This window comes from Panthera leo, chromosome F2 (genome assembly GCF_018350215.1).
Source record: "Panthera leo isolate Ple1 chromosome F2, P.leo_Ple1_pat1.1, whole genome shotgun sequence".
Lineage (NCBI taxonomy): Eukaryota > Metazoa > Chordata > Mammalia > Carnivora > Felidae > Panthera > Panthera leo.
Window position 1 is genome coordinate 65,636,453 of NC_056695.1, and position 25,153 is coordinate 65,661,605.

At 44.0% G+C, this 25,153-nt stretch overlaps 2 long non-coding RNA genes across 4 annotated transcripts in view; one reads left to right on the forward strand and one right to left on the reverse strand.

Annotated features, from left to right (window-relative positions):
* LOC122211048 overlaps positions 1 to 25,153 on the reverse strand; it is a 120,251-nt gene that overhangs the window by 63,690 nt on the left and 31,408 nt on the right. The gene's annotated exons all lie outside the window — the stretch shown is intronic.
* Positions 3,231 to 6,748, forward strand: LOC122211050. Its single transcript, XR_006198443.1, has 3 exons — positions 3,231 to 3,335; positions 4,930 to 4,995; positions 6,552 to 6,748. It is a non-coding gene; the product is annotated as an uncharacterized LOC122211050 (long non-coding RNA).

Genomic DNA, 25,153 nt, shown 5'->3' on the forward strand with positions numbered 1-25,153 from the left:
CTGGTGATTCATAAATCATTCAACTCAACAACAGCCCCTCTGCCATGCCCTGTGCTAAGAGCTAAGCATACAGTTAAGAACAAGATAGGCATGGTCCCCATTCTCATGGACCTTTCAAATCAGTCAGAAAGACTGACTTACTTGTGTGATGAGTGGTAAGAACACCAAAGTTGAAATGGTCGTGGAAATAGCGGTCATCTTCTTGTGCACAGAATCTGTTTCTAACCAGGATCTTCAAGACAAAGTGTTCTGTGAGTGGGAAGTCTACCATTAAGTCATCAGACCGGGAGAGGACATGCTGTCTCCTCAAGTCTCAAGGCTCCCACCCTCCATGACCTGTGGACATCCTGGAGACTACGGGTGTCCCTCCTAATTCACTCCAGGTCCAGAGAAGAGACAGAGTTACTCTCCCCACATGTTTCTCAAGTGCTTGACATTGTTCATCATCCAGCTTGCTAACTGTCCAAGGCTTCCCTGCCTGCTGTGAGGTTTAAGACAAGCAAGAGGCAACAGGGAGAGAACGGTCAGACCGGCAGAGACTCATCCTCATACCCCTGAAGTTGACTCACAGTTCCAGCCCCGCAATCTGGAGGCCATTGAGGTGGTTGTTGGATGAGCGTGTGATTGTTTCAGGAAAGCAGAACCCTGAGAGGTGAAAACTTAAACAAGCAAAAGACATAGTACCCAATTTATATTCCAACATAAAAGCTTTGGGCTAAGAGCCAGATGACTTTCTTGAATTTGACTTTTTTCTCAGACTCCTTAACTTAGCCAACTAGAATTCTCATTTTAAGTATCATCCTCTGATTTTCATTTGGAAATGAAGGATTTGCCGCCAGTAAAAATGGAATGTAATGTCCTTGGCTTTGTCAACTCCAGCACAAACAGGACTATGTAGGTTTATGTGATAGGTCTGGCATGTAGCAAATGTATAGATTACAGAAAATCTGTCAGAAGTGGATGACTGGACTCCTGCTGAGAAACAGATTGAAGAGCAAGAAACACCAAGCTATGTTCCCGCAGGTTATATGCTAGATACTAAACTTGCTGTTAATAAGAAGAAGATGGTAAGCAGGAAATTATCAGTCCTCCAGTGCCCCCATTCAGTCACTGCACTAATATTTATCATGTGCCTCTTGTTACCAGGAAAAACCAAAAAGGAGGGAATAGACGAAAAACAGCAAAGTAGGAGTGAATAATGGACAAATGCACGCATGACTAAGCCATCTTACACATTTGACTTACATTACTACATTTGGTCCTCACAACAAGGTCCTGAACTGTTGAGAATTGCCCAAGGTCACACAGTTGGTCACTGTCAGAGGTGGGACCCCAACTCCTGCCTTTGGATTCCTTTGCCCTCATCCTTTTTTCTTCCCACGTCTCAGATGGAAAAGGGTTCAATGCTGTGACTCCAATGCCACTGAAGAGCCAGAGAACAAGCTATGAAACCTGGGTGGGAGACCCCGAGTCCTGAAAATCATAAAGGCTCTAGAATTGGTGACCATTGACCTTAGGTGTGACTTCTGGTTATACAAACCAAGAAACATGCAAAGAAGTAAAAAGATACACTGCAGGGTGACTGCAGAAACCAAGCCAGGAGGAAATGAAAAGTTGCTTACTGTCTCTCCAACTGACCTCCCTACTGCAAAACTTCGCACCCTGGGCATTAAATATTCATTCATTCATTTACTCACCCAAATTTCTGAGGGCGTACAAGGAGCTTTGGGATGAAGATCTGCTCCATGCCCTTGTGGAGTTTACCATCGCTTAAACCAATAATCACACAATTAAAGGCATTAAATACAAGCTGCAGTAAGTGCTTTGAAGGAAAAGTAAAAGGTACCATGAGAGCTTATTTGGGGGGACCTGATTTAGATCATCATCAGGCAAGGTCTCTCCAGGAAAGGACATTATAGGCTGCCTCCTGAGAGCTGAGTAGTACTTTATAGGAAACATGAGAAGAATGGTCCAGGCAGAAAGAACATGGTCCCAGATGGTCGCTCACTTGTCTGATGGTTAAGTGACTGCCAGTTTGAGTGACAGAGGTGGCTGGGTTGTGTCTCTCTCATTGTGCAAAAAGCTGGTAAATGTTATCACGCAGTGGTGGTGTAGACAGCAGGAGAGGACAAACTCCAAAGTGCAAGCATTTTTTCAGGTCTCTACTGGTGTCACACTTGCTGATGTCTCACATGGCCAAGTACACAGCCAATGTGAGAGGACACTGCCTGAAAACAGGACACCCAGGGCCTGGAGACAGAGAGATGTGAAGAGATTGGGGGAGTTCGCTGCAGCAATATACCCTACAAGACCAGAAGGGAGGCTTCGGTCCTGCCTGTGACTACAGGTGAGGCTTCCCAGAGGAAAGGACACTCAAGTGTGTGAAAGCACAATCACCCAAGTGTAACGTGAAAGAATGGATAGGAATTAGGGGAGTGGGAGGCAGAATACTCCTGGGACCGCCATGTTCAAAGGTTTGCAAGTGAAGTCAAAAGGCTGGGTAAGGAAATTAGAGATGTTTAGTACTGCTCAGTAGTACAGCGGAAAGTGGAAGTGGTTGAGAAAGATAAAAAGAGACCATAACAGGCTTTAGTAACATTATCAGATTTACGTTCTAGAAAGACCTCCACTGTCTCCATGTGAAGAGGTAGGGAAGCCCAGTAGAGGTATCCAAATGCAGGAGAAAGATAACAATGGCCTCACCTGGAATAGGAGCAGTAAAGATCAGGAGAAGTGTTCAGAATTTAGACATAATAAAACGTAAAATTAATAGGACTTGATGAGCAAGTGTGTGTGGAAGGGAGAGTCAAAAGACAGATTCAGATTTCTGCTCCAGGAAACAAAAAATAGGAATGGCACTCACTGTTAGACATGGTGGGAAGAGCAGACTAACTGGCTGGGAAGATGAGCATCACTCTGGATATTCTGAACTGGAATTTTCTATGGGACAACAAAGTGTTTTGGAAAAAAAGTTAGACCATGCAGGTCTGAGTCTTAGCAAATATGAGTGAGGGACTGTGTCAGTTTCAATTAGCACCAAGGAGGTGGGCTTACCAAGGCAAGTGCCCGAGAAAAAGCCTGAAAAAATGCCAGTCTTTGAGGCATAAGTTAGCAAGATGAGTCATCAAAGGACTCTGTGCCTTTGTCACAAAGGTGGTGAAAAAGCAGAGGGGATTGGTCACAGGGTGACAGAGGAAGAGAATGCTCCCAAAGGAGTGTGTGGGAAGCAGCACGTGCTGGTGGGCCTGAGGGGCCAGTAGGCTTAGGACTCAGTGGGAGACCCTTGGGCTAATGACTTTGGACGCGGCAACCCTAGTTGGTGTTTAGGATGAGAGGTAGGCTGGAGTAAATGTACAAGGAGGAAGAACTGGGGAAATGTCAAAAGCCAGTTAGAGAATGATTTCAACAAGTTGATGGGGAAGAGAAAAGCAGATGACAGAAGAGACTGGGGGATGGGAGGAGGATTACTTTTTTTAAGAGGAGAGAAATCTGAGTGTGTTCAAATGCTGACCAGAAAGATCAGTAGCAAAGGAAAGTATAACACACAGAAGAGAGAATGATTATCACTTTAAAGAAAAAGGATAATCATCCAAGACTTACTCCCTCCTGGACCCTTCCCTGTGGGCTTTGTCTCCACCAGTCTCAGGCAGACTGCCAGGTCTCGCCGTGAGGATCCCTGGGCAGGGTGACTGCACACTAACTATGCCTGCCATGACCTCCCGGCATGGACAGCCCCACCCCAGCCACTGGACACTCACTTCACTGAGCTCACTGATCACGTCGTTCTCATTCTGTGTGATGGGAAGGGCTATTTATCACTCTTAAACCTTGCAATGCGGACTTGAAGAGAATGGCTCTCTGACAAACTGCCCCAAGAGAGGCACCACCCAAAGAAACAAACAACCTCCACTCCCATCCATCCCACCCCCCATGATTCCTCCTGTTTTCATCACTTGAAGGCAGCCCAGCAGAAACCACACAGCAGCATTAAAGGGCTGGACAAGAACGTTTGGTTGTAAACAGGGTACAGATGCCAAAATACGTTAACCCTATTTGTGTATAATGAATGAAGACCAGGAACAGCCATCATTGTCAAGCAAAGAAAAGGAAGGAAGAAGGAAAGTGCATTTCCCAATATGCATGTGTGTCTTGATTGTAATTGTTGCTTCTCATTCTGGCTGTTTATGAATAATAGTGATCTTTGTTTCCTTAAAGACAAACTGAACAAAATGACGCATCTTGAAATGATCGCCCATTCTGCAGAAAGGGAACATGATAGAAACCTAAAAGCCTGCTGGATTGCCTTTATTCCAACCTCTCTTTGTATTTAAGAGTATCTGCCAAAACATATTTAATCCTATAAAACCCCGAAATGTACGTGCATTTTTTGGCTCACATATAGACAGTCTTACTCTATTGGAAAAAGATGCTATACATCTTCCAATTCCAAACCAAGCTTCTCAGAATGGCCTGGCTGGGCAGGGCTAGAGGAAAATCAGAGAAGGGTTGGGGGATCTTTACTGTAGTGCAAGGCTGAGGATGAGGTCAAGTTGAAACAAATCCTGAGAAATGGCAAAGGCTATTGTTAGCATGATAGCCATGGGCTCTGCCCAAGGAGATCGGGGCTCCAGGAGGGATTCGACACCCTAGAGGGTGATCCAAATCACAGGGCCAGTGGCCCCTGACTTGGAAAAGCTTCCACATACCTCCCATGGACCTGCCACCAAGGCACAGGGGAAAATCCCTTAGGCTGATTAGTTAACCCTGCTCAGATTTCCCTCGATCATCACCAGAAGTTGTACATGGCTGTAACTTCCAAATCACTTTAAGTTCCCTCCATACGGCTGGTGGAGAGGAAGGCTTTCCTCGAGCCCTGCTGAATCTTTATAGAACTTTAGTTTTCTTCTTCTCTTCTTTTTTTATCCTGAGGTTGCAGCTTCTTGGACATTGGAGAGACCACCTGCCAATGGTGGACCCTGAGAGGTGACAATGCAGGTACTCTACCCTTCCTTCTCTCCTTCTCATGTACATGTCTTTTTGCCAAAACATCCTTTTTGTGTGTCCTTGATCTTGGGAAAGCCCCTTAACCTTCTCATCTGTGACATGGGGAAATAACTGTCCCTGCTTCACAGGGCTGTGGTCAAGTTTAAATAAACGTGTGCATCTAAAACCCTTAGCACAGTGACTGACACCACAAAGTGCTCTATGTTAGCAGTTACCTTTTTTGTTATTTTTATGTTGTTGCTGCTGTTTTGCCCTGGGAACTTCAAGCTTCTTGAGGGCAGGGATTCTATTTTGTTCTTTCCTGTCCATCCCCAGGAAATGTGACAAGCACATTGTGACAAGCACAATGTCTTATGGATTCATGTCAAATATAAATGCTGTTCAAAGGAGAAGGAGGGGAAGCAGGAAGAGGAAAAGGGAAGAAGCGGGTCAGGAAGTAGGGAAGGGAAGGAAAGGGGAGAAGGGAGAGGGTGGGTAGTGAGACCAGCTCATATATACAACAGGGGCAGCAACAGGAAGTGTGAACTCTAGACTCATCAAAGCAAAAACCAAATAACCAAACTAATGGACAGGACATTTACACACGGAATAGGAGCAAGACAGAGATGGAGGTGCTAGCTGGCACTGCCACTATCTGATTGTACAAACTTGGCCAAGCCCCTTCTCTTGGGTAGACTCATTTTCCATATCTCTAAACAAAGAAGGGTGAGCATGATTTCTAAGATTCCTTCCACCTGCAAACGTCTTGGCTTTAATGCTGCCGCAGCTTTCTTGAAGTGGACACTGACCTAGCAGAGAATCCAACGGACAGCACATGGTCAATATGAATGCTTGTGGGAGATGGGCAGGATGGGGCAAGTATGGCAATCACAGGAGGAGGGGGAAAGGCCCATAGGTGAGGCACAGGGAATGAGAATTGACTCAATCCAACTTCAGGAAGAGCAAGCTGATATTCACTGAGCACTTACGATGTTCCAGCCACTGTGCAAGATGTTTTCATGTGCATTCTTTAGAAGCCAGACTGAAAAAGTCCCCGTCTGAGAAAGAGGAGGAGAAAAGAACACAACCAATGTTTCAAAGCCAGTAGTACAGATGGGAAACGAAGAGAAAATAGGAACTAGAAATCCACACATCTTTGATGACTTGGAAATAGAATAAGGGAGAAGGGAAGGGCTGCTACAGGTAAAACCATCATGGGATCAAATGACAGCTGTTGGTGGGGACTGATAAGCTGAATTATAGAGCTAGAGCTCTTAGTGTAACTAGATTATTGATGAGTTTTGGTGGAGAGAGCCAAGGGAAATTGAAAAGAGATTGACTGAGAAAGCTTTGTTTTCCTCCAAAAAAAAAAATCTGATAACTAAAATCTAACCTTTATACTTGACTCTAATATCTCCCCACCTCCTCCAACCCCTGCCAAGGACCAATACCACTCTCTAAAACATAGATGGGGCCACCTTCTCTGGCTTGTAAATTCTAGCAGTCCTGGCCTCCCACCCTTTGCCTTAAAACTGTGTTCTTTTCAGTATTCCTCACTTTCTTCCCAGCCCTTCCAAATTCAAGATTGACTTGAACAGTCCGTCAGAGGCCACCTTGAATTTTCCTGTGGGCACCACATCCTGTAGCCCAACCCCACAACCAGCCCAAGCTCTCAGCAGACCTTTCATCAGCCAAGACTCTAGGCTCCAAGCTCCTACCAGGTACAAGAGTGTTTCACAAACTTCTCATGAATATTGTCATCTCATCTGGGGGTATGAGCAATGTAATGAATAGATGAACTAGGCCAACAAATCCTCATGTGGTTTGATTGGATCCTTGCCCAGCATCCAACAGTAGGAGCAAGGAGGCAAGCTTTCCAGTGGTCATTCACTCTGGGAGCAGGGAGACACGTTTTGAGCCCACCCCCTTCCACTCAACTTTTTGAATGGAGTCTTTACTCATGTACTTCCTTTTTTCTGGAATGTTCTAGTATCCACCTTCATCTATCGTTTACCTCTAAATTACCCATTAAATCCATCCTCAGCATCACCAGCCCAGGGAAACTTCCCTGACTACCAAGTCTGAGACAGACTGGTTTTCAGTACTGCATTCTTTTATTTCAAAGGACTCATCTCAGTTTGCAAATATTTATTCATTGATATGACTATTTGATATCAATCACCTCCCCACTAGACTGTAAGCTCCATCAGGAGAAGGACCTGTTTTCTTGCTAAATAACCCTGCACACTGCCAGACACACATGGTTTCAACAAAGATTTGTTGAATGAATGAAGGAACTAGAGAGACAGAGAAGAAGTATCTAAGTCACTCTCAAACTGCATCACCATGCTGTCCTCAGGATGCAGGACTGAAGGGACAATAGTGGTTACCTTGTCCATCCCCCAGTTGAAGCGGGAAACCCTACCACAGCACTGACAACCCCTATCCAAAGGTTCCCCATTCACTCAACCCCAGAGATGCATGCTGAAACACTTATAACATAATATCCAAAGAGCTGGGTGTCTCTAAATAGAACTGTCTAAACATAAATTAAAATCAATTTTAGAATGCTATAAAGCAAACAACCTTGACCATATGAGATAAAATGCCTACAACTCCTCAGAGAATGTCATCAAAGTAGACTATTAACGTGGAACAAAGGACTCCATCAATGCCAGCCCTACACATTTTGATCTTTCCCAGACATCCACCAAAGGAACAAGATGCCTATAAATACCAAGACTTCCGAGAGTGTTTTCACAATAGCACTAACATCAGATAAAGAGCTGTGCCAAAAGAAACACTTGATTCTCAGAATGCTAGGGATAATGGCTAAATTGTATGATTTATTGACAGGACAGCAAACCACAACAGAGCTAAAATTAGTCACTACCAATGAATGAAAATTATGTATATCAAGATAAATATACATTGAATAATCTGTAGAGAATCTGAAGAGTGCTTAACACCAACCATGCAGCCATCCCCATCAAGCCACAGTGGTCAGCACGGTAGTACAGTGTACTAGGCATTTTTACGATCAGCAGTTACACAGCTCTGTTGCTCTGATGGAACCTCTGAAAAGATTTTAGAAAGGATTTTAGAAATATTTTAGAAGCATATTATGTTTCAAGGAACATAGGTTTGGGAGTCATAATGAACTGGATTTGAATTTCAAGTGTGCTGCTTCCTAGTTTTGTGCTATTATCTCTTCAATAAAACATAGGGTCATATCAGGGATTGGTTAACTGTGGCCCTTGGGCCAAATCTGGCCCGCCACCTATTTTGTAAATAAAGTTTTATTGGGACATAAAAAAGTTTCTATGGCTATTTTCGTGTTTCAATGGCAGAGGAGCTACAAAAGAGGTCAGATGGCCCACAAAGACTAAAATACTTACTGTCTGGTTTTTTGCAGAATAGGTTTGCCAGCCTTTGGTGTAGACCGCACATATACTGTTCCCTGCTTGAAATGCATTCCCCTGTCTCCCTTCATCTGGCAAATATCTTCTCACCTTTCAGGATCATTTCTTGAGAGCAGCTTTCCCTTAACACCCAGGTAAAGCTAAATCTCTTGCTCTATGCTCTCATAGCACCTCTTTGGATAAGACTCATGACATTTGTAAATATCTGTTCACTGTGTGCCTTCCTAACTAAACTGTTAGCTATAGAAAACTCGAGATGATGCCTGCATCCTATAGCCTTACTCAGAAGATTTAAATAAGCATCTTAGGTGAATTCTACACAATCCTACCCTTCCATATCACTTCCAAATCTTCAGCACTACCCTTCCTGTAGTGATCAAAGTTTTACCTACTACAGAAAAATCCTGCTTCAAATGAAAGTCTTCAGAATGGAAGAAAAGTTCAAATTCCCTACTACAATTAACAACACTGGGGATACAGGCAGTGAGCCAACACTGTCACTAGGAATATACAGCTTAATGGGCTCTTCCTAGAATCCAAAAGTCATTTCATCAAAAATACTTGCCAAACATCTGCTCTGTGAAGACACCATGTTGGTACTGTGGTACAAAGGACTATAACCCAATCGAGTCACGTCTAAGCCAAAGCGTGCTTTGAACTCAGATCATGAGGCTAAAATTTCATATTAGAATTTCCTTTGGGGGACATCATGTCCTCCCAATTAGCATACCATTTCCCAAGCAAACTAATACCACTGTATTTCCTTTAAGAATATATTACATTGTGGGGTGCCTGGGTGGCTCAGTCGATTAAGCGGCAGACTTCGGCTTAGGTCATGTTCTCACAGTTTGTGGGTTCAGGCCCCGCGTCCAACTCTGTGATGACAGCTCGGAGCCTGGATCCTGCTTCAGATTCTGTGTCTCTCTCTATCTCTGCCCCTCCCCTGCTCTCTCTCTCTCTCTCTCCCTCCCTCCCTCAAAAATAAACTTTGAAAAATCATTTTTTAAGTAAAAGAATATATTTTATTGTTTCCTTGTTTGAGCACCAGATGAAAGAACCAGCTTGCCTACAGAGACCATAACATGTGAAAACATACAACTCTAAATGACAGAATCATACCCAGTATGGCAGGATGGGAAATCAACTCACCAATAAGAAGATTGATATCACTCATGGTCCTCTTATTCCATGGTATGTGCTCATTGACAGAATGAGAGTGGAATTGTCCACATTGTTTAAATCTCTCTCAATCTCTCTCCCCTTCAAACACGCATGCTCACATACTGCCAAAGATATACCCCTTAACTTACATAAATTAAATGTCCCTGTGATGTTACTCTACATCCATTCTTCCCCATCCAGTTATCCACCATTGCATGGCAAACTGTCCCAACATTCGGTAGCTCAAAGCAACCCTTTTGCCATTTCATGATTTTGTGAATCTAGAATTCTGAAATAATTCCCTCTGGGTGTTCTGGCTGAGAATCTCACCAACTTCACAGTTTAGAAATTGTCTGGGTCTGAAGGCTGATGCCCAAAATATCTCACTCACATGGCTGGCAGCTGATGCTGGCAGTAAGCTGAGAACTCACTTAAGACTGTCAACCAGAGCATCGCCACATGGCCTCTCCATGTGGCTTGAGGCTCTCTCAGCATAAAAACTGGGTTCTGAAGGTCCCCATAAGTAGTGTCCAAGAGGTCCAACAGCAGGTGTTCCAGTGGGCCCGTTTGGAAGCGGCATGCCTCCTAAGCTAATCTCTGAAGTCACACGGCACCACTTCTGCACATTCTGTTGGTTGTAAGTTAGAAAGCCCAGCGCAAACCCAAGAGGAGGAGAATTAGACCCCACCTCTCCCTGGGAGAAGAATTTTCGGACATCCATAATCAGCGTAGGGACATTCCACACGTATAACCTTTCTTCCCTTTGGAAGCTGTCAGTGTGGAGCCCACCTCCAGGGTAGGATGGGGGAGTAGGTGGGACCCCCACCGTGTCTACTCTGCTGTGCCGAGAGTTCTCTGAGCTTTATCTCAATGAATCCCTGCAACAATTCTGTTGCTGTTCCTGTTGTTGCTATCTCCATTTTACAAAGAGGCTACTGAAGCTCAGAGAGATTAAGTAACCTCCCCAGGGTCGCACAGCAGATACAGGTCGGCCTCATTCCAACTTCTATACTGAACTGCCTCTGAGAGGCCCAGAAAGGGTAAGTGACTTGCCTGGAGCCCCCCTAATAAACATCCATATATCCACTATCAGATATAAAAGCATCGTCACCTTTGGCTTGTCAGCACGTTGTGCCTGTCTGTCCTCTGTCACTGAGCTCTATGCCTGGCAAGTGCAGAGCCTAATGAACAGCTTAACCAAAAACACTTGCATGGTTTTTGACTCAGCAACACAGACAGTGCATGCTGTAAGTCAAAACACGTGTCATCTGTGCTATATGTTAAGAATCCCCCCAATTAGGGGTGCTCTTTTCTACCCCCAACTGTGTGGAAACAACCCAGAAGGAATCTCCTCAGAATCAGGATGTACTCTGGATACATGGAAGAGAAGGGGGCAGGGAGCACACAGACTCAGCCAAACACAGCTCTGTCATGGGCTTCACTTTTCCTGGAATTCTACTTAAGAGCCGTAGCACTGGCTCAGCACCACAGATGGACAACCTAAACAGAGAGACTGAGCAGCAGCCTGAGTCACAGGGAGAATGTTTACTGGAGAACAAAGCTAGACCCCAGAGAGTAGCTCTCGTGAAGGGGGCGGGGGGAAGTGTGGGAGTGCCCTTGGACAAGTGGGTAGATGAGCAGTTGGAAAGCAAACCAGGCAATCAAGGTAGAAAAGAACTAACACTTTTAAGCCATAACTAAGTATTCAACCCATCCCCCCCCAACTCTGAAATACCTCTTATCATGCTCATTATAAATGAGTGTCATCTGATCAGTCACTTGAACAGGATCACACTGCTTATGAGATCAGAGTCCAGATTTAACCCCTCCAGAGCAGGACCGATTCCCAAAATTCATTGCATGGCCCCCATCAGGTGCTTAATGAGCATCTAAGCAGTACACCAGATCGAGCAAGCCATAGGGTGTGCCTCTCCCGGATAGGCCTGTCGCTTGTTGGACATCATGTATTCAGGGCCTTGACACTGAGTTCCTGGCCCAGAGTAACTCCTTCTGGAGTGGCCAGGGATTTCACAGGGAGACTAAAACCTGCCTGCAGAACCAAATGTATATAACCATATTGGAGTGGTAGGGCCCCAGGCACAGGAAATCACTGTTAGGCTTTCACAGAGAAGACAGATCTGGAAGCAAGTATAGGAGTTATCATGGGTGAGGAGATCCAGATAGAGGGACCAAGATCCAGGCTTAGGCATGGGCATGACATAGTCAAAGCTCAGTGAATAGGCCCAGCTGGCTAGACTCCGTGCTTTGTATAAAGGAGAAACAGGAAAGAAATGTAGACAGGTTGGCTGTAATCACTCTTCTCCTTGAGTATCAGGTTACAGATTTTGGAAGGCTTAGGAAATAATAACTAAAATCTAGTAAGAACTTCCCATGTGCCAGACACTGCTTCCCAGCCTACAGCAGGATTTCTCAACATTGGCCTTACTGACATTTTGGACCAGAGAACTCTTTGCCGTGGGGGACAGTCCTGTGCATTGTAGAAAGTGTAGAGTGTTCCCGGCCTCTACCCATCAGCTGCCTGTAACACTTCTGCCCTCTGGTTGTGACAACCAAAAATGTCTCCTGACATTGCCGGAAGTCCCCCCCGGAGGCAAAATCATCCCCAGTCAAGAGCCAACATTCTACATGTATTAAGTTATTTAATTTTCACAACTCTAAAAGTTGCTATGATTCGCTCTATTTTAGGGGTAAGGAAACTGAGGCATGGAGTAGTTATATAATGCAGCCAAGTCCCCTGGGTTTATAAGGGGCAAGAATCAAGACACTCAGCCAGGGAAGACTGATTGAGATCCCATGACTTTATTCACTATGCTTCATTTAACATGTTGAAATATTACATTTAAAAAATGTAAAATGCAGTAAGCCTTGTGTTTGCAATTATGGGGAAATCTGTAACAAGCTGCATGACAACCAATAATAGTACACAAAAATAGCATAGTAATATAGGTTTAAATCACAGGGGTGAAATCATGGGAGCTTTATTTCTTTCTATAATAGTGTTAAGTCATATTTTTTAAATGTAGGTGGAGGGTTTCATAGACTCCAGGCAAGACTTCTAACCTTATTTCTATCTCATTTTCAAGAAGAATTGGCTGAAATTAGTTCACCCCCATTCATTCTTTGAGACTCTCGGCTCAGGCACTACCTCCTCCTGCAGGAAGACCTTAAAACAGTGTGAGGCATATAATAAGCACTCCACAAATGGTCGCTGCTATTGTTCCCTCCTGCTTACAGATCAGGAACGGAGGAAACCAGGATTCAAGACATTGCTCTAAAACTTATGTTCCTTTTGTCATTCTGCCCCCTAAATGATTCACCCACCAGAGTAAGTATCAGAAAGAAGGGAATGAGTGGCTACCGCACAGGGTTAGACCCAAGTCAGCTGGCTTCAGGCCTCAGCTGGATCCCGCAGACAGAACTAAGGAGGAACCCGCTGGGTCTGGGAGAGAAACCGATGCCTTGTGCTTTGGTGCCCTCTGCTGGTCAAGGACTCAGCTGCTGGGAAGGCGCACGTGAATTTGAGGAGCAGGAGAGGAAGAGTGAACCCGTGCAGCAATTTGCAATAAAATCTCCCTAATACCTACGTCGATTTTCTCATTTTTTACAAAGAGGAGCAGAAATGTCAGGGATTCCAAAGCTGAGTAGAACACAAGCTTTAAGGGAAGAATATTTTAAAATGTTACATTTAAAAGAAAACTATTCAGACATTCCTCTGAGCAAGGTGCTGTGTAGGGTATCGTCACATCCATTTCCCTCATTTAACCCGATTTGGGCTGGCAGGGAAGGGATGTAGGCAAAAGGGCAGTGGACTTTGAAGCAGAGAAGGAGCTGGAAGAACAGTGGTCGTCGCACACTCACTGCACACACACACATACACACCTAGTCTGATACACTAATAAATGGACTCATTAATGTTTAGGAATAGCAGCGTTCTAACACCCTAATGTTTGAGCTTTCACATCAGAGAAGTGTTGGAAGGTTGTTATTAAGGCACCAAAACGGAAGAGGAGTTAACGTCCACTGAGGGTGCACACTGGGGCAGGCCCTTCACATGAGATATCTTAAAACCCTGTAAGGCAGGAATTATCATCCCCATTTTGTAAAATTCTAAACAGTTAAGTAACTTGCCCACAGCCACCCAGCCGGTGCGTGCGTAAGCCAGGTGCTGGCCCCCCTGAGTGCACATGGTTACCCCAGACTGGCCCGATCACAACGGAGGTGGGGGTGGGGGGCGGATTTTGACCGGAACCTGCAGCAGGTCCGATTCAGACAATCGTCTTGGAGCCCTTAAGGAGCAGTCTTAGCTGCGGCCTGTCAAGGAAAAGAGCAGAACACATCTTGGAAGGGGAAAAGCTGGATGCTGAAGATGAAATCAGATGAGCTTTCCTGGGGTGACTGGTTGTTCTGAATCATCCAGTGAAAACAAGCGTTTTGCCATCTGGTAATTACCTTGGGGCTGCGGTGTCAATCCCCTCGCCTTCATCCTGCCCTCCCTAGGAAAACACTGGCCCCTGGGTGGTCCAGATGGCCAGAGGCCTGAGCACAATGAACAGAGGCTCCTGCTCCACGTGAGCCTGTTTGCCACGGGAAGTCCTCCCATGCAAAAATACGTTCAGGCAGATTTCCCTCCTCCTGAATGGCTTGTTAGAGAGCCAACGACTTCGGGAAGGAAAGCATTCAAAGACCTTGGGAACTCTCTGTGCACCCCTTCCCCGTCTCCTTTTTATTAACGAGCCGAGATGCTACCATCCTCTGGCCTTACCAGCAATATGTGTACTCACGTGGGACAGCCTCAAAGGGGCCAGCTCCTTCACCAGAGAAAAAGGAAGGAGACACTCCTTCCTGTCAGTAGAAACACCCTCTAACTGGACTTTGCTACAGCCACCCGGGGATCTCTGACTCGCCTCCCAAACCGGAGAGTCCCTACCAGCCCTTGGGAGGGGGGAAATCCAGTAGAAGAGGACAGAATTCACCACAGAGTGAGGGACAGGTTTGATTACCCCTGATTCTCCACATCACACAGCAGTGAACTTGAACAGGATCCTCGGAAGTCCTAGACTGCCTCCTGCTGGTCATTTTGCTCAGAACTTCTACTGCCACCTAGAACTAAGGTGATCTATTAGGTCTGGACACATATTCTAGCAGACATGACTTAGGACTCAACCTCCCCGAGCCTTGTTTTCATCACACCTAAAAAAGGTAACTATATTTAAAAGGGATAAAAGTAACTATGTTTAAAAGGGATATTGTAATGATGAAACCCATTAATACATCTGCTTGGTATTTGGCAAGCTGCTCATTCAGGTTTTTGTATGACATCATATTGATATTAACATTGATTTTATCATGGATAGCCATTGCTATCGGCATATTATCAACATCAATATTACAAAGGTCAAAGAAGTACTCATATATATCTTTGAGCGCAAAGTATACAGTTTATCCTCTGTGGTGATAATTGTCAACCTCAGCACTACTGACATTCTAGGCTAGAAGATTCTTCACTGTGAGGGGCTGACCTGTGCATCACAGTATATTTAGAAGCATCCCTGGTTTTACCCACTGGATGCGAGTAGCACCTTCCTGCCAGTTGTGACAAACAAAAATGTCTCCAGACACTGCCAATTCAGTGTCTCCAGGTGGGGGCAAAATCATTCCCTGGCTGAGAACCACTGATCTATTCACTGTGCCACTCCTTCAACTTTCTTTCATGGCAAAAGGGAAAGAAATTCTATTTATCATTCAAATGATGACTAAGTGACAGATACTTGAATTGTTGGCTCACTTTTTTCCCTCCATGCTGTTTGCTAGGCCCACTTACAGATGAAGAAATTTAAAAGTCCAAGCCCATTTCCCTGCACAGGTGACGAGACGTAAGGGAAGGCCAGGTGTGATACCACCGGAGAAAGGAGAGCACAGAGGTTCATTAACAGGTCTTAAAGAAGCCAGAACAAAAGTAGAAGTCACAGAAAGCAAACAAGAGAGTAGACTAAATGTCACAAAACTAAAAGAGACAAGGGCCCTCGGCCCAACTGGCATGTGTTAATCCAGAGGACAGGATCTGCAGGTTCTGGCCAGAGGCTCAGTTAGAAGCAAGTAACCAGCTTTGGGGGTCCACGGGGTTCTTTTAACCTAAAACTGAAGAGAACACCCTCACACTACAGAAGGAATCTTTCAGAGTCTATGAAGGTGAGTGCAACCGGCTGGAGAAAAACAGGTAGGAACCAAGCAGAGACTTCAGATAAAATCCACTGTCATTCCAAGAGAAGTTTAGGTCTAAGCCAGGTACCTGTGTTCACCTGCTTGCATGGGATTTTCACCCTGAAATCCGTTCTGCTGGAATAAAGCAGATTATACACACTGACCTATTCACTGAGACTGGTATTATTAGGTGACTCACCATGTAAAAAAAAAGAGATGGAAGAGAAAGAAACAGACCAGAGTGACTGTCTCAGGGGAGAGCAGATGAAAACAGGGATGCTTCCTGTTGCTTTAGTCATAAACATCTTAAGTGCTAAATGGGGCCACCTGTGTGACTATTTGCCCGGTGCAGAGCAAAAACTGTGGGAATGGGGGTTCAGATGAAATAGTCTGGGGGCCTACCTCTGAAACTGACTAGCTAGGCAACCCTGGGTGGCTCATTTTTCTCCTCTGAGTTGCACTTTCTTTCTTTTGGAGTCAAGTAACAGCAGTTGCCTTGATTAGCTTCCTGCGAGGCGTGGAGGAGAGAGAATTGCGTGAAAGCCTTAATAGTGACCTCAGTGGAAGCAGAGAGAGTTGTGGGGCTCTCCTCCATCACTAAAGCAATGAGACAGTGCGAAGGGCCTGCCACCTAGATTCCCAGTCTTTCGCAGAATCAACTGGTCAACCACTTCACCTAATGTGAACTTTTGCTTATAGAGACTCCATTATTGTCTTCTGATTCTGAGAAGTTCCCTCTGTCCAGCAGGTTTATTGGAAATCTACCTTCCCAGAACAGTTTCTTGAGCACAATTCTATATCAAAGGAAGAAATAAAGCCCAACTCTAACTCAACAGTCTCCACTATCATGCCTCGAGAACCGCACATCTGTCAGATTCTAACCCCTAGTCAATCCACCCCACCCCCAGCCCCCAGCCAAAGACTGACATGGCGAGGCTTCCACCAGCCTTGCCAGTATGTAGGGGACAGAAGAGAAAGACCAGTCTCCCACTGGCTCCAGAGAATAGGTCCAAATATGTTATGGTGTTCAGAAAAATATGGTGCATTTGGTTAAGCATATTCCCCCTTCCATCTCTGAATCCAGGAGTAGCCACAAGGGACATTGCATCCATATGTTTCTCATTCATTCAAATGTAATTCACTAAAACACTGCTAAGCAGTGCAAGGCCAAGATGGGTTTGTGTGCTGTATCATTTATTAATTTTGTTTTTACTCCAGAAGCAGTAAATTATATTTTCCTGAGATCAAACACTCTCAACCCTCAAAATATTTACATTTGAGCCAAGCACAGAACCTCCACACCATACATGGTTGAATCATACAGAAACATATATCTCAGCCCTGAGTGGGAAAGGATTCTCTATTAAGTAGTTTGAAAAAAAAACATATCTAATAATTATAGTGGAATTTTACAGTTGAAAAAAAGTGTGTTTCCATGATACAAACTACAAGACTGTAAGCCACAGAAGTTGACAATATCCTTTTGATTGTTGGAAACGTACAGAAGATGTCATGACTCACAAGCAGACAGGGGGACTATGTCAGAGTTGTTGTGGAGTGGACATGTTTATGTTCATCAAAAGAGGAACTGAAATTTGAAAAACACTGGTATAGAAGAGAAATATTACCTTTTGTCTTCCTCGAGAAATTTCAAATATATTTAATATTGATGAGTTTGTTTCCTGCTTAATTTTGCAGTTAAATGTTTGATTTACAAGTAGAAAATTATTTTTCAAAAGTTTCTACTGTTATTACTGATATCAAATTAGATCTTTAGTCTCTGCTTAAGTAGTAATTCTTATTTTCTTCCTTAAAAGTGTACTCCCAGGTTAGGAAAAGAAAAATCAAAGAAACTATTGAGCCAATAAGGATTCAAGCTCAGTTCAACCACTCCCTAGTTTAGATAAGTTGTTCAATCTTTTGAAATCTCAGTGGCTATATCGGTCAAATCCTTGTCATCCTCTTCCAGTGCCAGAAAATTTGTTAATCTTCTTAATGCCTTTAACAATGCATATTCTCCGAAGGAGAAAAAGATTAACCTGAAAAGAGGTAAAATCAAATATGTGAGGCAAAGGCTAAGAGCACAGACCTAATAGACCAGGACACAAATCCACATTTCCCCCACATTTCATGGTCTCTCTCAGAGTTGATGGCTCAGGTTATTATTGCTGTGGCTTACTAAGTAATGGGAAACCAGAAAGGGACATAAATTCCTAGGTTGGAGTGGTAGAAAGAATAATGCAACATCACCTCCCCATGTCCTAATCCCTGAACCTCTAAATCTGTTACCCTGTGAGCAAAAGGAAATTTGTAGATGTGATTAAGAATCGTGTGTGTGTGTGTGTGTGTGTGTGTGTGTGTGTGTGAGAGAGAGAGAGAGAGAAAGAGAGAGAGAGAGAGAGAGAGAGAGAGAGAGAGAGAGAGAGAGATTGTGCTGGATTATCCAGCTGGGCCCAGCATAAGGGCCTGCATAAGTGAATGAAGGAATGAAGGAAGCAGGACAGTCCGAGAAAAATTTGAGGAGACCCTGCTGCTTGCTGTGAAGATGGAGGAAGGGGTCACAAGCCACAGAATGGAGGTGGCCTCTAGAAGTTAGAGAAGATTAATGATCAGGGTAAGGAGAGAACCTCAGTGGATGGGGTTTATTCCAGGAAAATTCCACCAGGAATATGTCACATCTTGACTGATTTACTCCAGTCCATCAATAGCTTCATTCATGTTAGCAACAATTTTGAACAGCGTAATATTCATCATTAAAATCATAAAACCGGGGCACCTGGGTGGTTCAGTAGGTTAAGCGTCCAACTTCAGCTCAGGTCATGATCTCAAAGTTCATGAGTTTGAGCCCCACGTCGGGGTCTGTGCTGACAGCTCAGAGCCTGGAACCTGCTTCAGATTCTATGACTCCCTCTCTCTCTCTTCCCCTCCCCCTGCTCATGCTCCGTCTCTGTCTCTCAAAAATTAAATAAACGTAAAAAAAAAATATATATATATGTAATCATAAAACCATTCACCATCTTACAATTTCTGACCAATAAAAATATTCAAGGCACACAGCAATTCTTGGTTTCACTTTGCCATCTCATGACATCTAGCTGATCCCCAAATTGAAACGAACCATGAAAGACCTCTGACACCCCAGAAATCATCAGATCCAACCAACAAACTGAAGGTGACTTCAAAAGATGAGTTTCTGATGTGTTTCAGCAAGCAGTGGTGTGGTAGGGCCACGTACGGGGTCTAAAGATAAAGCCTTGGAAGGGGATTAATCAAGTAATGTTCATTGTTCAATCATATGTATTTATTCCATTAGTCATCAAACTTTTGTTAATCACACCTATCATAGGAAGGAGATGATGAAAGGCAGAAAAGTTTCTTATTTGAGTGGAAAACAACAGTTTCAAAGCAGAGTTCATCTCCTGACATCAAAAGGGTGACTCCCAATGGCCTAGCTAGAAACCATATGCTGGTTTGGGCACAAATGCTGCCTGATCCTTCTGTGTTATGCTCTATTTTATCTGGAGACTAAAAATACAGATGAATGGATGGATGGATGGATGGATGGATGGATGGATGGATGGATCAGCCCATGATATGGAAGATGAATATTTGTGGTCAGGAATGCAATTAGGGCAAAGACAGAATGAGACTTCATCACTGCTGTCAAACCGTCTTACAAAATATTCAGCTAAAATCATTAAATTTAAAATCACATTCACATTAGCATCACTAAGTTTACTAATTTGGCCTGTGCCTCTTTTACTAACCCCCCTGCCTTACAAGCTTTTCCTGCTTCCTCAGCCACGGCAGAACATTCTTCTGTCCTACTCACCTTCTTCCCACCCCTTTCCGCTCTACCCTCACCATATAAAAACTCAACTGAAGATAGCTAAGGCATTCCATTTATCTCTACAAATTGCCTGATGGAATGTTGAAATTCAATCACATCTATTTCACTTTGTAACTTACATCCTTCCTCTTTTCTTTTGTCTTAATGTCAGATTTCAGTTTTATCAAACACATTGTACACATATCCTCCATTTTATGCCTCAAATCCATTTGGAGAAAAATGACTGTTAGAATGACTGGTTAAGTTCCTCCAAAATACCATGGTCCTTGGAGTATCTTCAGCCATCACAATCAATTGTGGATTTTTTTGGTGTGTTTCTTCAACTTGGTCTTATAAGTGACAGGCATTTATTTTTTCTAAGCACCAGACATCTGTACCATGCCCCTGTCCCTAGCACAAAATCTCTTCCCCTGCCAAAGGCCTTAGTACAGTAATAATTATATCCAGCATATATGGAATATTCACTGTGTGCCAGGTTTTGGACTAAGCACTTTCACACAAATTACCTCATCTAGTCCTCATCATGACCCTTTGAAGAAAACACTATTATTAAACCCTACTCTAAAGATCAGGCACATTGAGATTAAGTAAATTTTCCAAGACCCTAAGACTAATGAGTGATAAACCAGGACTTGAAGCCTGCTGGCCCAGGCCAGAACCCATGCTCTTGGCCAGGACACCACATGTCCTTAAAAGAGGAGTTGGAGGAGGAATGTTCTTCCTTTCTCAGACCAGTTCCTCTTAGCATTCATCATTTCAGTGAGTGTGAATGGAACGCTTCTTTTTTTTTCAAGATTTTTTTAATGTTTATTTTTGAGAGAGAGAGAGCACAAGCTGGGGTGCAAAAGCAGGGCAGGGGTAGAGGACAGAGGACCTGAAGTGGGCTCTGTGCTGACAGCAGCGAGCCTGATGTGGGGCTTGAATTGAGGAACTGTGAGATCATCACCTGAGCCAAAGTCAGATGCTCAACCGACTGAGCCACCCAGGTGCCCCTGAATGTAACATTTCATATGCCCAACGACCTTGAATTTCCTCCACTTCCTCCCATCCCATCCAAACCTAGTAATGCTGGTATCTGAAATTCACCCGTTGGCCCTAAAAGATTTTTAATAGTCCAGTATGTTTCTATTTTGTTGAAATTCTCGATCACTGACTACTTAAAACTATACATTTTGGGAAAGCTAAAGATGGAAGCTTTATGATTATATGAATATTATACGAGGTAATTTGAAAAGTTCATCTGTAACATCTAACTGGACAATAATGGTCTCTCCCTCCTCCCTTCATGTCCCACTTGAGAACATCAGTGTTTGCAGTGGAAAGCCATAGTAGGAATATTGTACTCAAAAGTGAGGGAGGCCCAAGAGCAAGAAATAAAAGTAGAGAGTTTTAGTTATATAACTGCGATGTAGCAAGAAATTAAGAACCTGAAATATTAGGTTCAGGTAAACATTAGATAACATGGGCTGGCCTGTCCCCAGTCCTGCCTGTCTTTAAAGGATTAAGTTAAGTGGTTCTAGGATCCTCTGACCTGACTGAAGCCCATGCTCTGTTTGAGGAACTAAAGAGTTCCCTAGAAGCCACATCCCCCTACACCATCATGCATCCTGGATCTCAATCATGTGCTTTGGACCACTAGGCCACTATTTGGGCAGAATGAAGTAAAAGGAACCCAGCCAAGTCTGGTCTTTGTTTTTGTCAATGCTCAAACCCAGAGCAGCCTTCATGATCTAACCTAAGATGCTTAGACAAGTATACTTTTGTCAATGTTTATGCAAACACATATACAGTCATTTTCTCTCTAATCAAAATGGGGTCACACTGAATAATAACTACTGTTTTATAAACACGGAGTTGGGGCTAGCTTAAAGGTAATTATGCTAAATTCCGCATCCTCAGTTGGATTTTCCATGTCACATTAGGACAAATATTACAGACTGAACACTCAGTCCTCCAGCCACCATGTATGGCACCCTCCCATGTACCCAGCTAGAGAGCTAAAGGCTTAATTTCCCAACCCCCTTGCAACTAGCGTTTCCCATGTGCCCCAGCTTCTCCCAAGCGATGCCCTGTGAGAAATGGAGGCAGAAAAGGCAACCAAGCAGCAGAGTTGATCAGCATCTCTGACACACACAATAATGGAGCAGTTGGGTTTCCCTGTGGCCACTGTCACAGGGGTGCTAGTGTCCATGCCCAACTGTGTGGCAACAGATGCAGCAGAAAGAGCCCTGTTTGCATTCTGCACATCCTTCAAAACGTCTTTACCGTCCACACTCTCCACCCTAAAATTTGCATTAATTTTCTTGATTTGGTCGGTCATATCAAACTTGACCTCTTTCAAGCAAAACGCATTGTAGTGCCCATGGGTTCTGGACAGCTCCTTCGCTGGAATCTCATTTCTGAAGCCACCACCCACCTCCCTAAAGAGTCAAATGCAAACTAGGGAAATGTGGATTTCTTTTATTGATCTCAAAGTCACTTTAGAGTTAAGCCTGTTGAAGTACAGATTTCTGAAAGAAACAAGAATAGTGATCACTTGTGTATCATTCATTATTCCTTTATTCAAAAACATTTAATGGATGACTCTGCGAGGTGGAGGGTTATACTCCCTCCTCTTGAGGAGCTCCCAGTTTACTGAGGGAGACTAACAAGAAAACAGGAAACATTAAGTAGGAAGGGCAGAGAGCAATGAGCTCCCAGCCTAGCCTTGGGGGGGTCAGAACAAGTTTTCCCTGAGGAAGGGAAGACTAAATAGTGGCAGTGAGGCAAAAGTTAAGGAGGGCTAAGAAAAATCGTTTTAGGCACAAGGAACAACATGTGCAAAGGCCCTGAGGTGACAGGGTCAAGAAAATGACTCACTCAGTGTTCAAGCTGTCCAGAGTATGACATGGCTGTTTTATCAAGGCCAAAGCTGTTAGGCAGAGTCCAAATTATTGAATTTTTTGGACAAACTTGGTTTAAACTTGATCTATTTCAATTTGAAAGAAGAATTTTCTGGCAGAGTACATTTTAGTAAGGGAAGAGCAAGTGTAAGCATAACGTAAGAGCAGATAGGAGAGTAAACAGAAGACTGCCAGGTACTTGAAGGCAGGGAGGGAAGAAAATATTCCAGGAGAGATGAAAACTCCAACAAGGAGCCTACTGGGGTGTCATACCAGTTTGCACAGAGATGGCCCCAACCTTCTGGGGTGAAACATGGGGTCCAGACTGGTGCATAATTTCAGAGGAACCAGAATGCTCCTCCCCTCTTCATAAATCTGCCACATGATGCTGACCCAGGAGAGTGGGGGACTCAGTAAATGTTCCCCTTGCATAAATAACTTGCCCAAGCAGGGCAGAAAGACAGGTATCTGAGAGAGCAGGAAATATGCAACATGTGCCCAGCGGGAAGAGCTGGTGCTGCCCCCTGGGCCTGGTTCCTGGTCTCCCCAGGGCCTCTCCAGGCCCCTGCTGGCTGCAGCCTGAGTGACTAGTTAAGGAAGAGAAGCTCCCATCTGAGTGGTGAGAAACGAAAACCCAACACAGGGTGCTGAGTGGGAGAATTTATGGTTCATCAACTCTCTGTTCTCTATTGAGATAAATGTCCCCACCATGGCTCACGCAAAGGCAGAGTCCACACCACCGAATTGAAAGTGATGTAAAATTTAAAAGCCCTTTTTCAAAGATCTCGTTCCAGAAAGCCAAAGCCAAGTAAAATACACGATTACTTCCAAGATGAATGCCTCTCCTGGCAAGCTTTCCCGCTCTCCAGCTGTACGTTGGGGTTCCCTGTCTCAGTGCATTAATTGACGCTTAAATCCAAATTTTATTGTTCCTTGTATGAGGAAACATCTCCCAAATTTAAAAGAAAAAATTAAAAACTCCCTTGCATACAAAATGCAGCAACAACTTTGGGCCCGAGGAATTCCAAAATCGAAAGAATATCTTCTTTTAACCCCTGGCAGTTCTGGGGGCAGGCTGCATTCCTTAGCTAGGATATAAATCAAGAACATCACACTTGCAAGGAGGCTGCTTTGGGCTTGAATCCCAGCTCTGTTGCTTACTAATTGTGAACTCTTAGAGACTCCTTCACTTCCCTGAGTCTTGATTTCATTGTCTTTAATGGAGATGATAATAATCCCTCTTTTTGGAGTATTTGTGTGGCTTCAAGAAACAGCTCTGCTGGTGCCAAGCCCAGGATTCAGCTCACAGAGAGGGCTCAACACACAGGGGTTGGCTGTTCAGTGAATCGGCTATTTCCCTGCCCGGGGAAGAATGAACTGACAAAGGCAGATGCAAGAAGAACCTGGCAGGTCATAGTCCACATCAGATTCTGATTCCCGCTTGCCCACCAGCTTCAGAGATGTTGGGCCACCAACCTCCCAAATGGTACTCACAGAAGGGCAAACAGATAGAAAATCCAAGAGCAAATGAGAGTAGTATCAATCTACTATGTGTTGCTGGTTGACAAAAGACTGGATGACTTAAACAACAGACATATTTCTCACAGTTCTGGAGGCTGGAAAGTCCTAGATCGAGGTGCCAGCACATTCACTTCTTGGTGAAGACCCTCTTTCTGGCTTGCATATGGTTGCCTTCTTGCTGTGTCCTCACATGACCTCTTCTTATAAGGATACTGGTTCCTTTATAAAGGGGACTCCACCTTCATGACCTCATCTAAACTTAGTTACTTACCTTCCAAAGGCCCCACCTTCCAATGATGCTACACTGGGAATAGGGCTTCAACATATGAATTTGAGGGGCGGGGACACAAACATTCAGTCCATGATACCATATATTAATGTATTTATGCACTGCTTTAACAAATCCCAAGGTCACTTGCAAAGGCCATAAAAGTTAACACAAGGAGAGGACAACAGCACGGTGCCTGGCTATGTGGCTGCCAATGTGAGCCTCTTCTCCACCTCTCCAACAGGGAGCTATCCTGGCAATGAGTCAGAGGAAATTCCAAGTGCTGTCATGAAATTTATAGGTTATTGCCTTCTTTTCCTATGTCAATTCAACCCTGGGCAGTTATCCTGATATAAATTGTACATCCTCCCCTAGCTACCTTCTCCCCCCTCCCCCCAAATACTGGTAAAAGGATGACAAAATTTCCTGGGGGAAAAAATTCTATAGAGGGCTAGAGTAGGTTGTAAGTCTGAGCTCATGATGTTAGGGTTCACGAGGTTTGGCACAGGCTCCTGGATATAAGGGAGAACCCTCAGGTTCATTTTTTTTCATCCAGAAACTGTGGTTATAAAGAAAGTAGAGCAGTCCCTAGCTCAGTACCTGGCACATGATAGGCTCTGCATAAATGTTTTCAACTCAGCTAAATTAGAAAATGGTTTCCAAATGAGCTCTATCGAAATATACATTCATGCACGTGCACACATACGTACATGCACACACACACAATATGCACACACACACATACATACTCCAGCACATCATTTAAAAGGAATGAAGTACTGATAATGCTACAATGTGGATGAAGCTTGAAAACATTATGCTAAGTGAAAGAAGCCAAATTAAA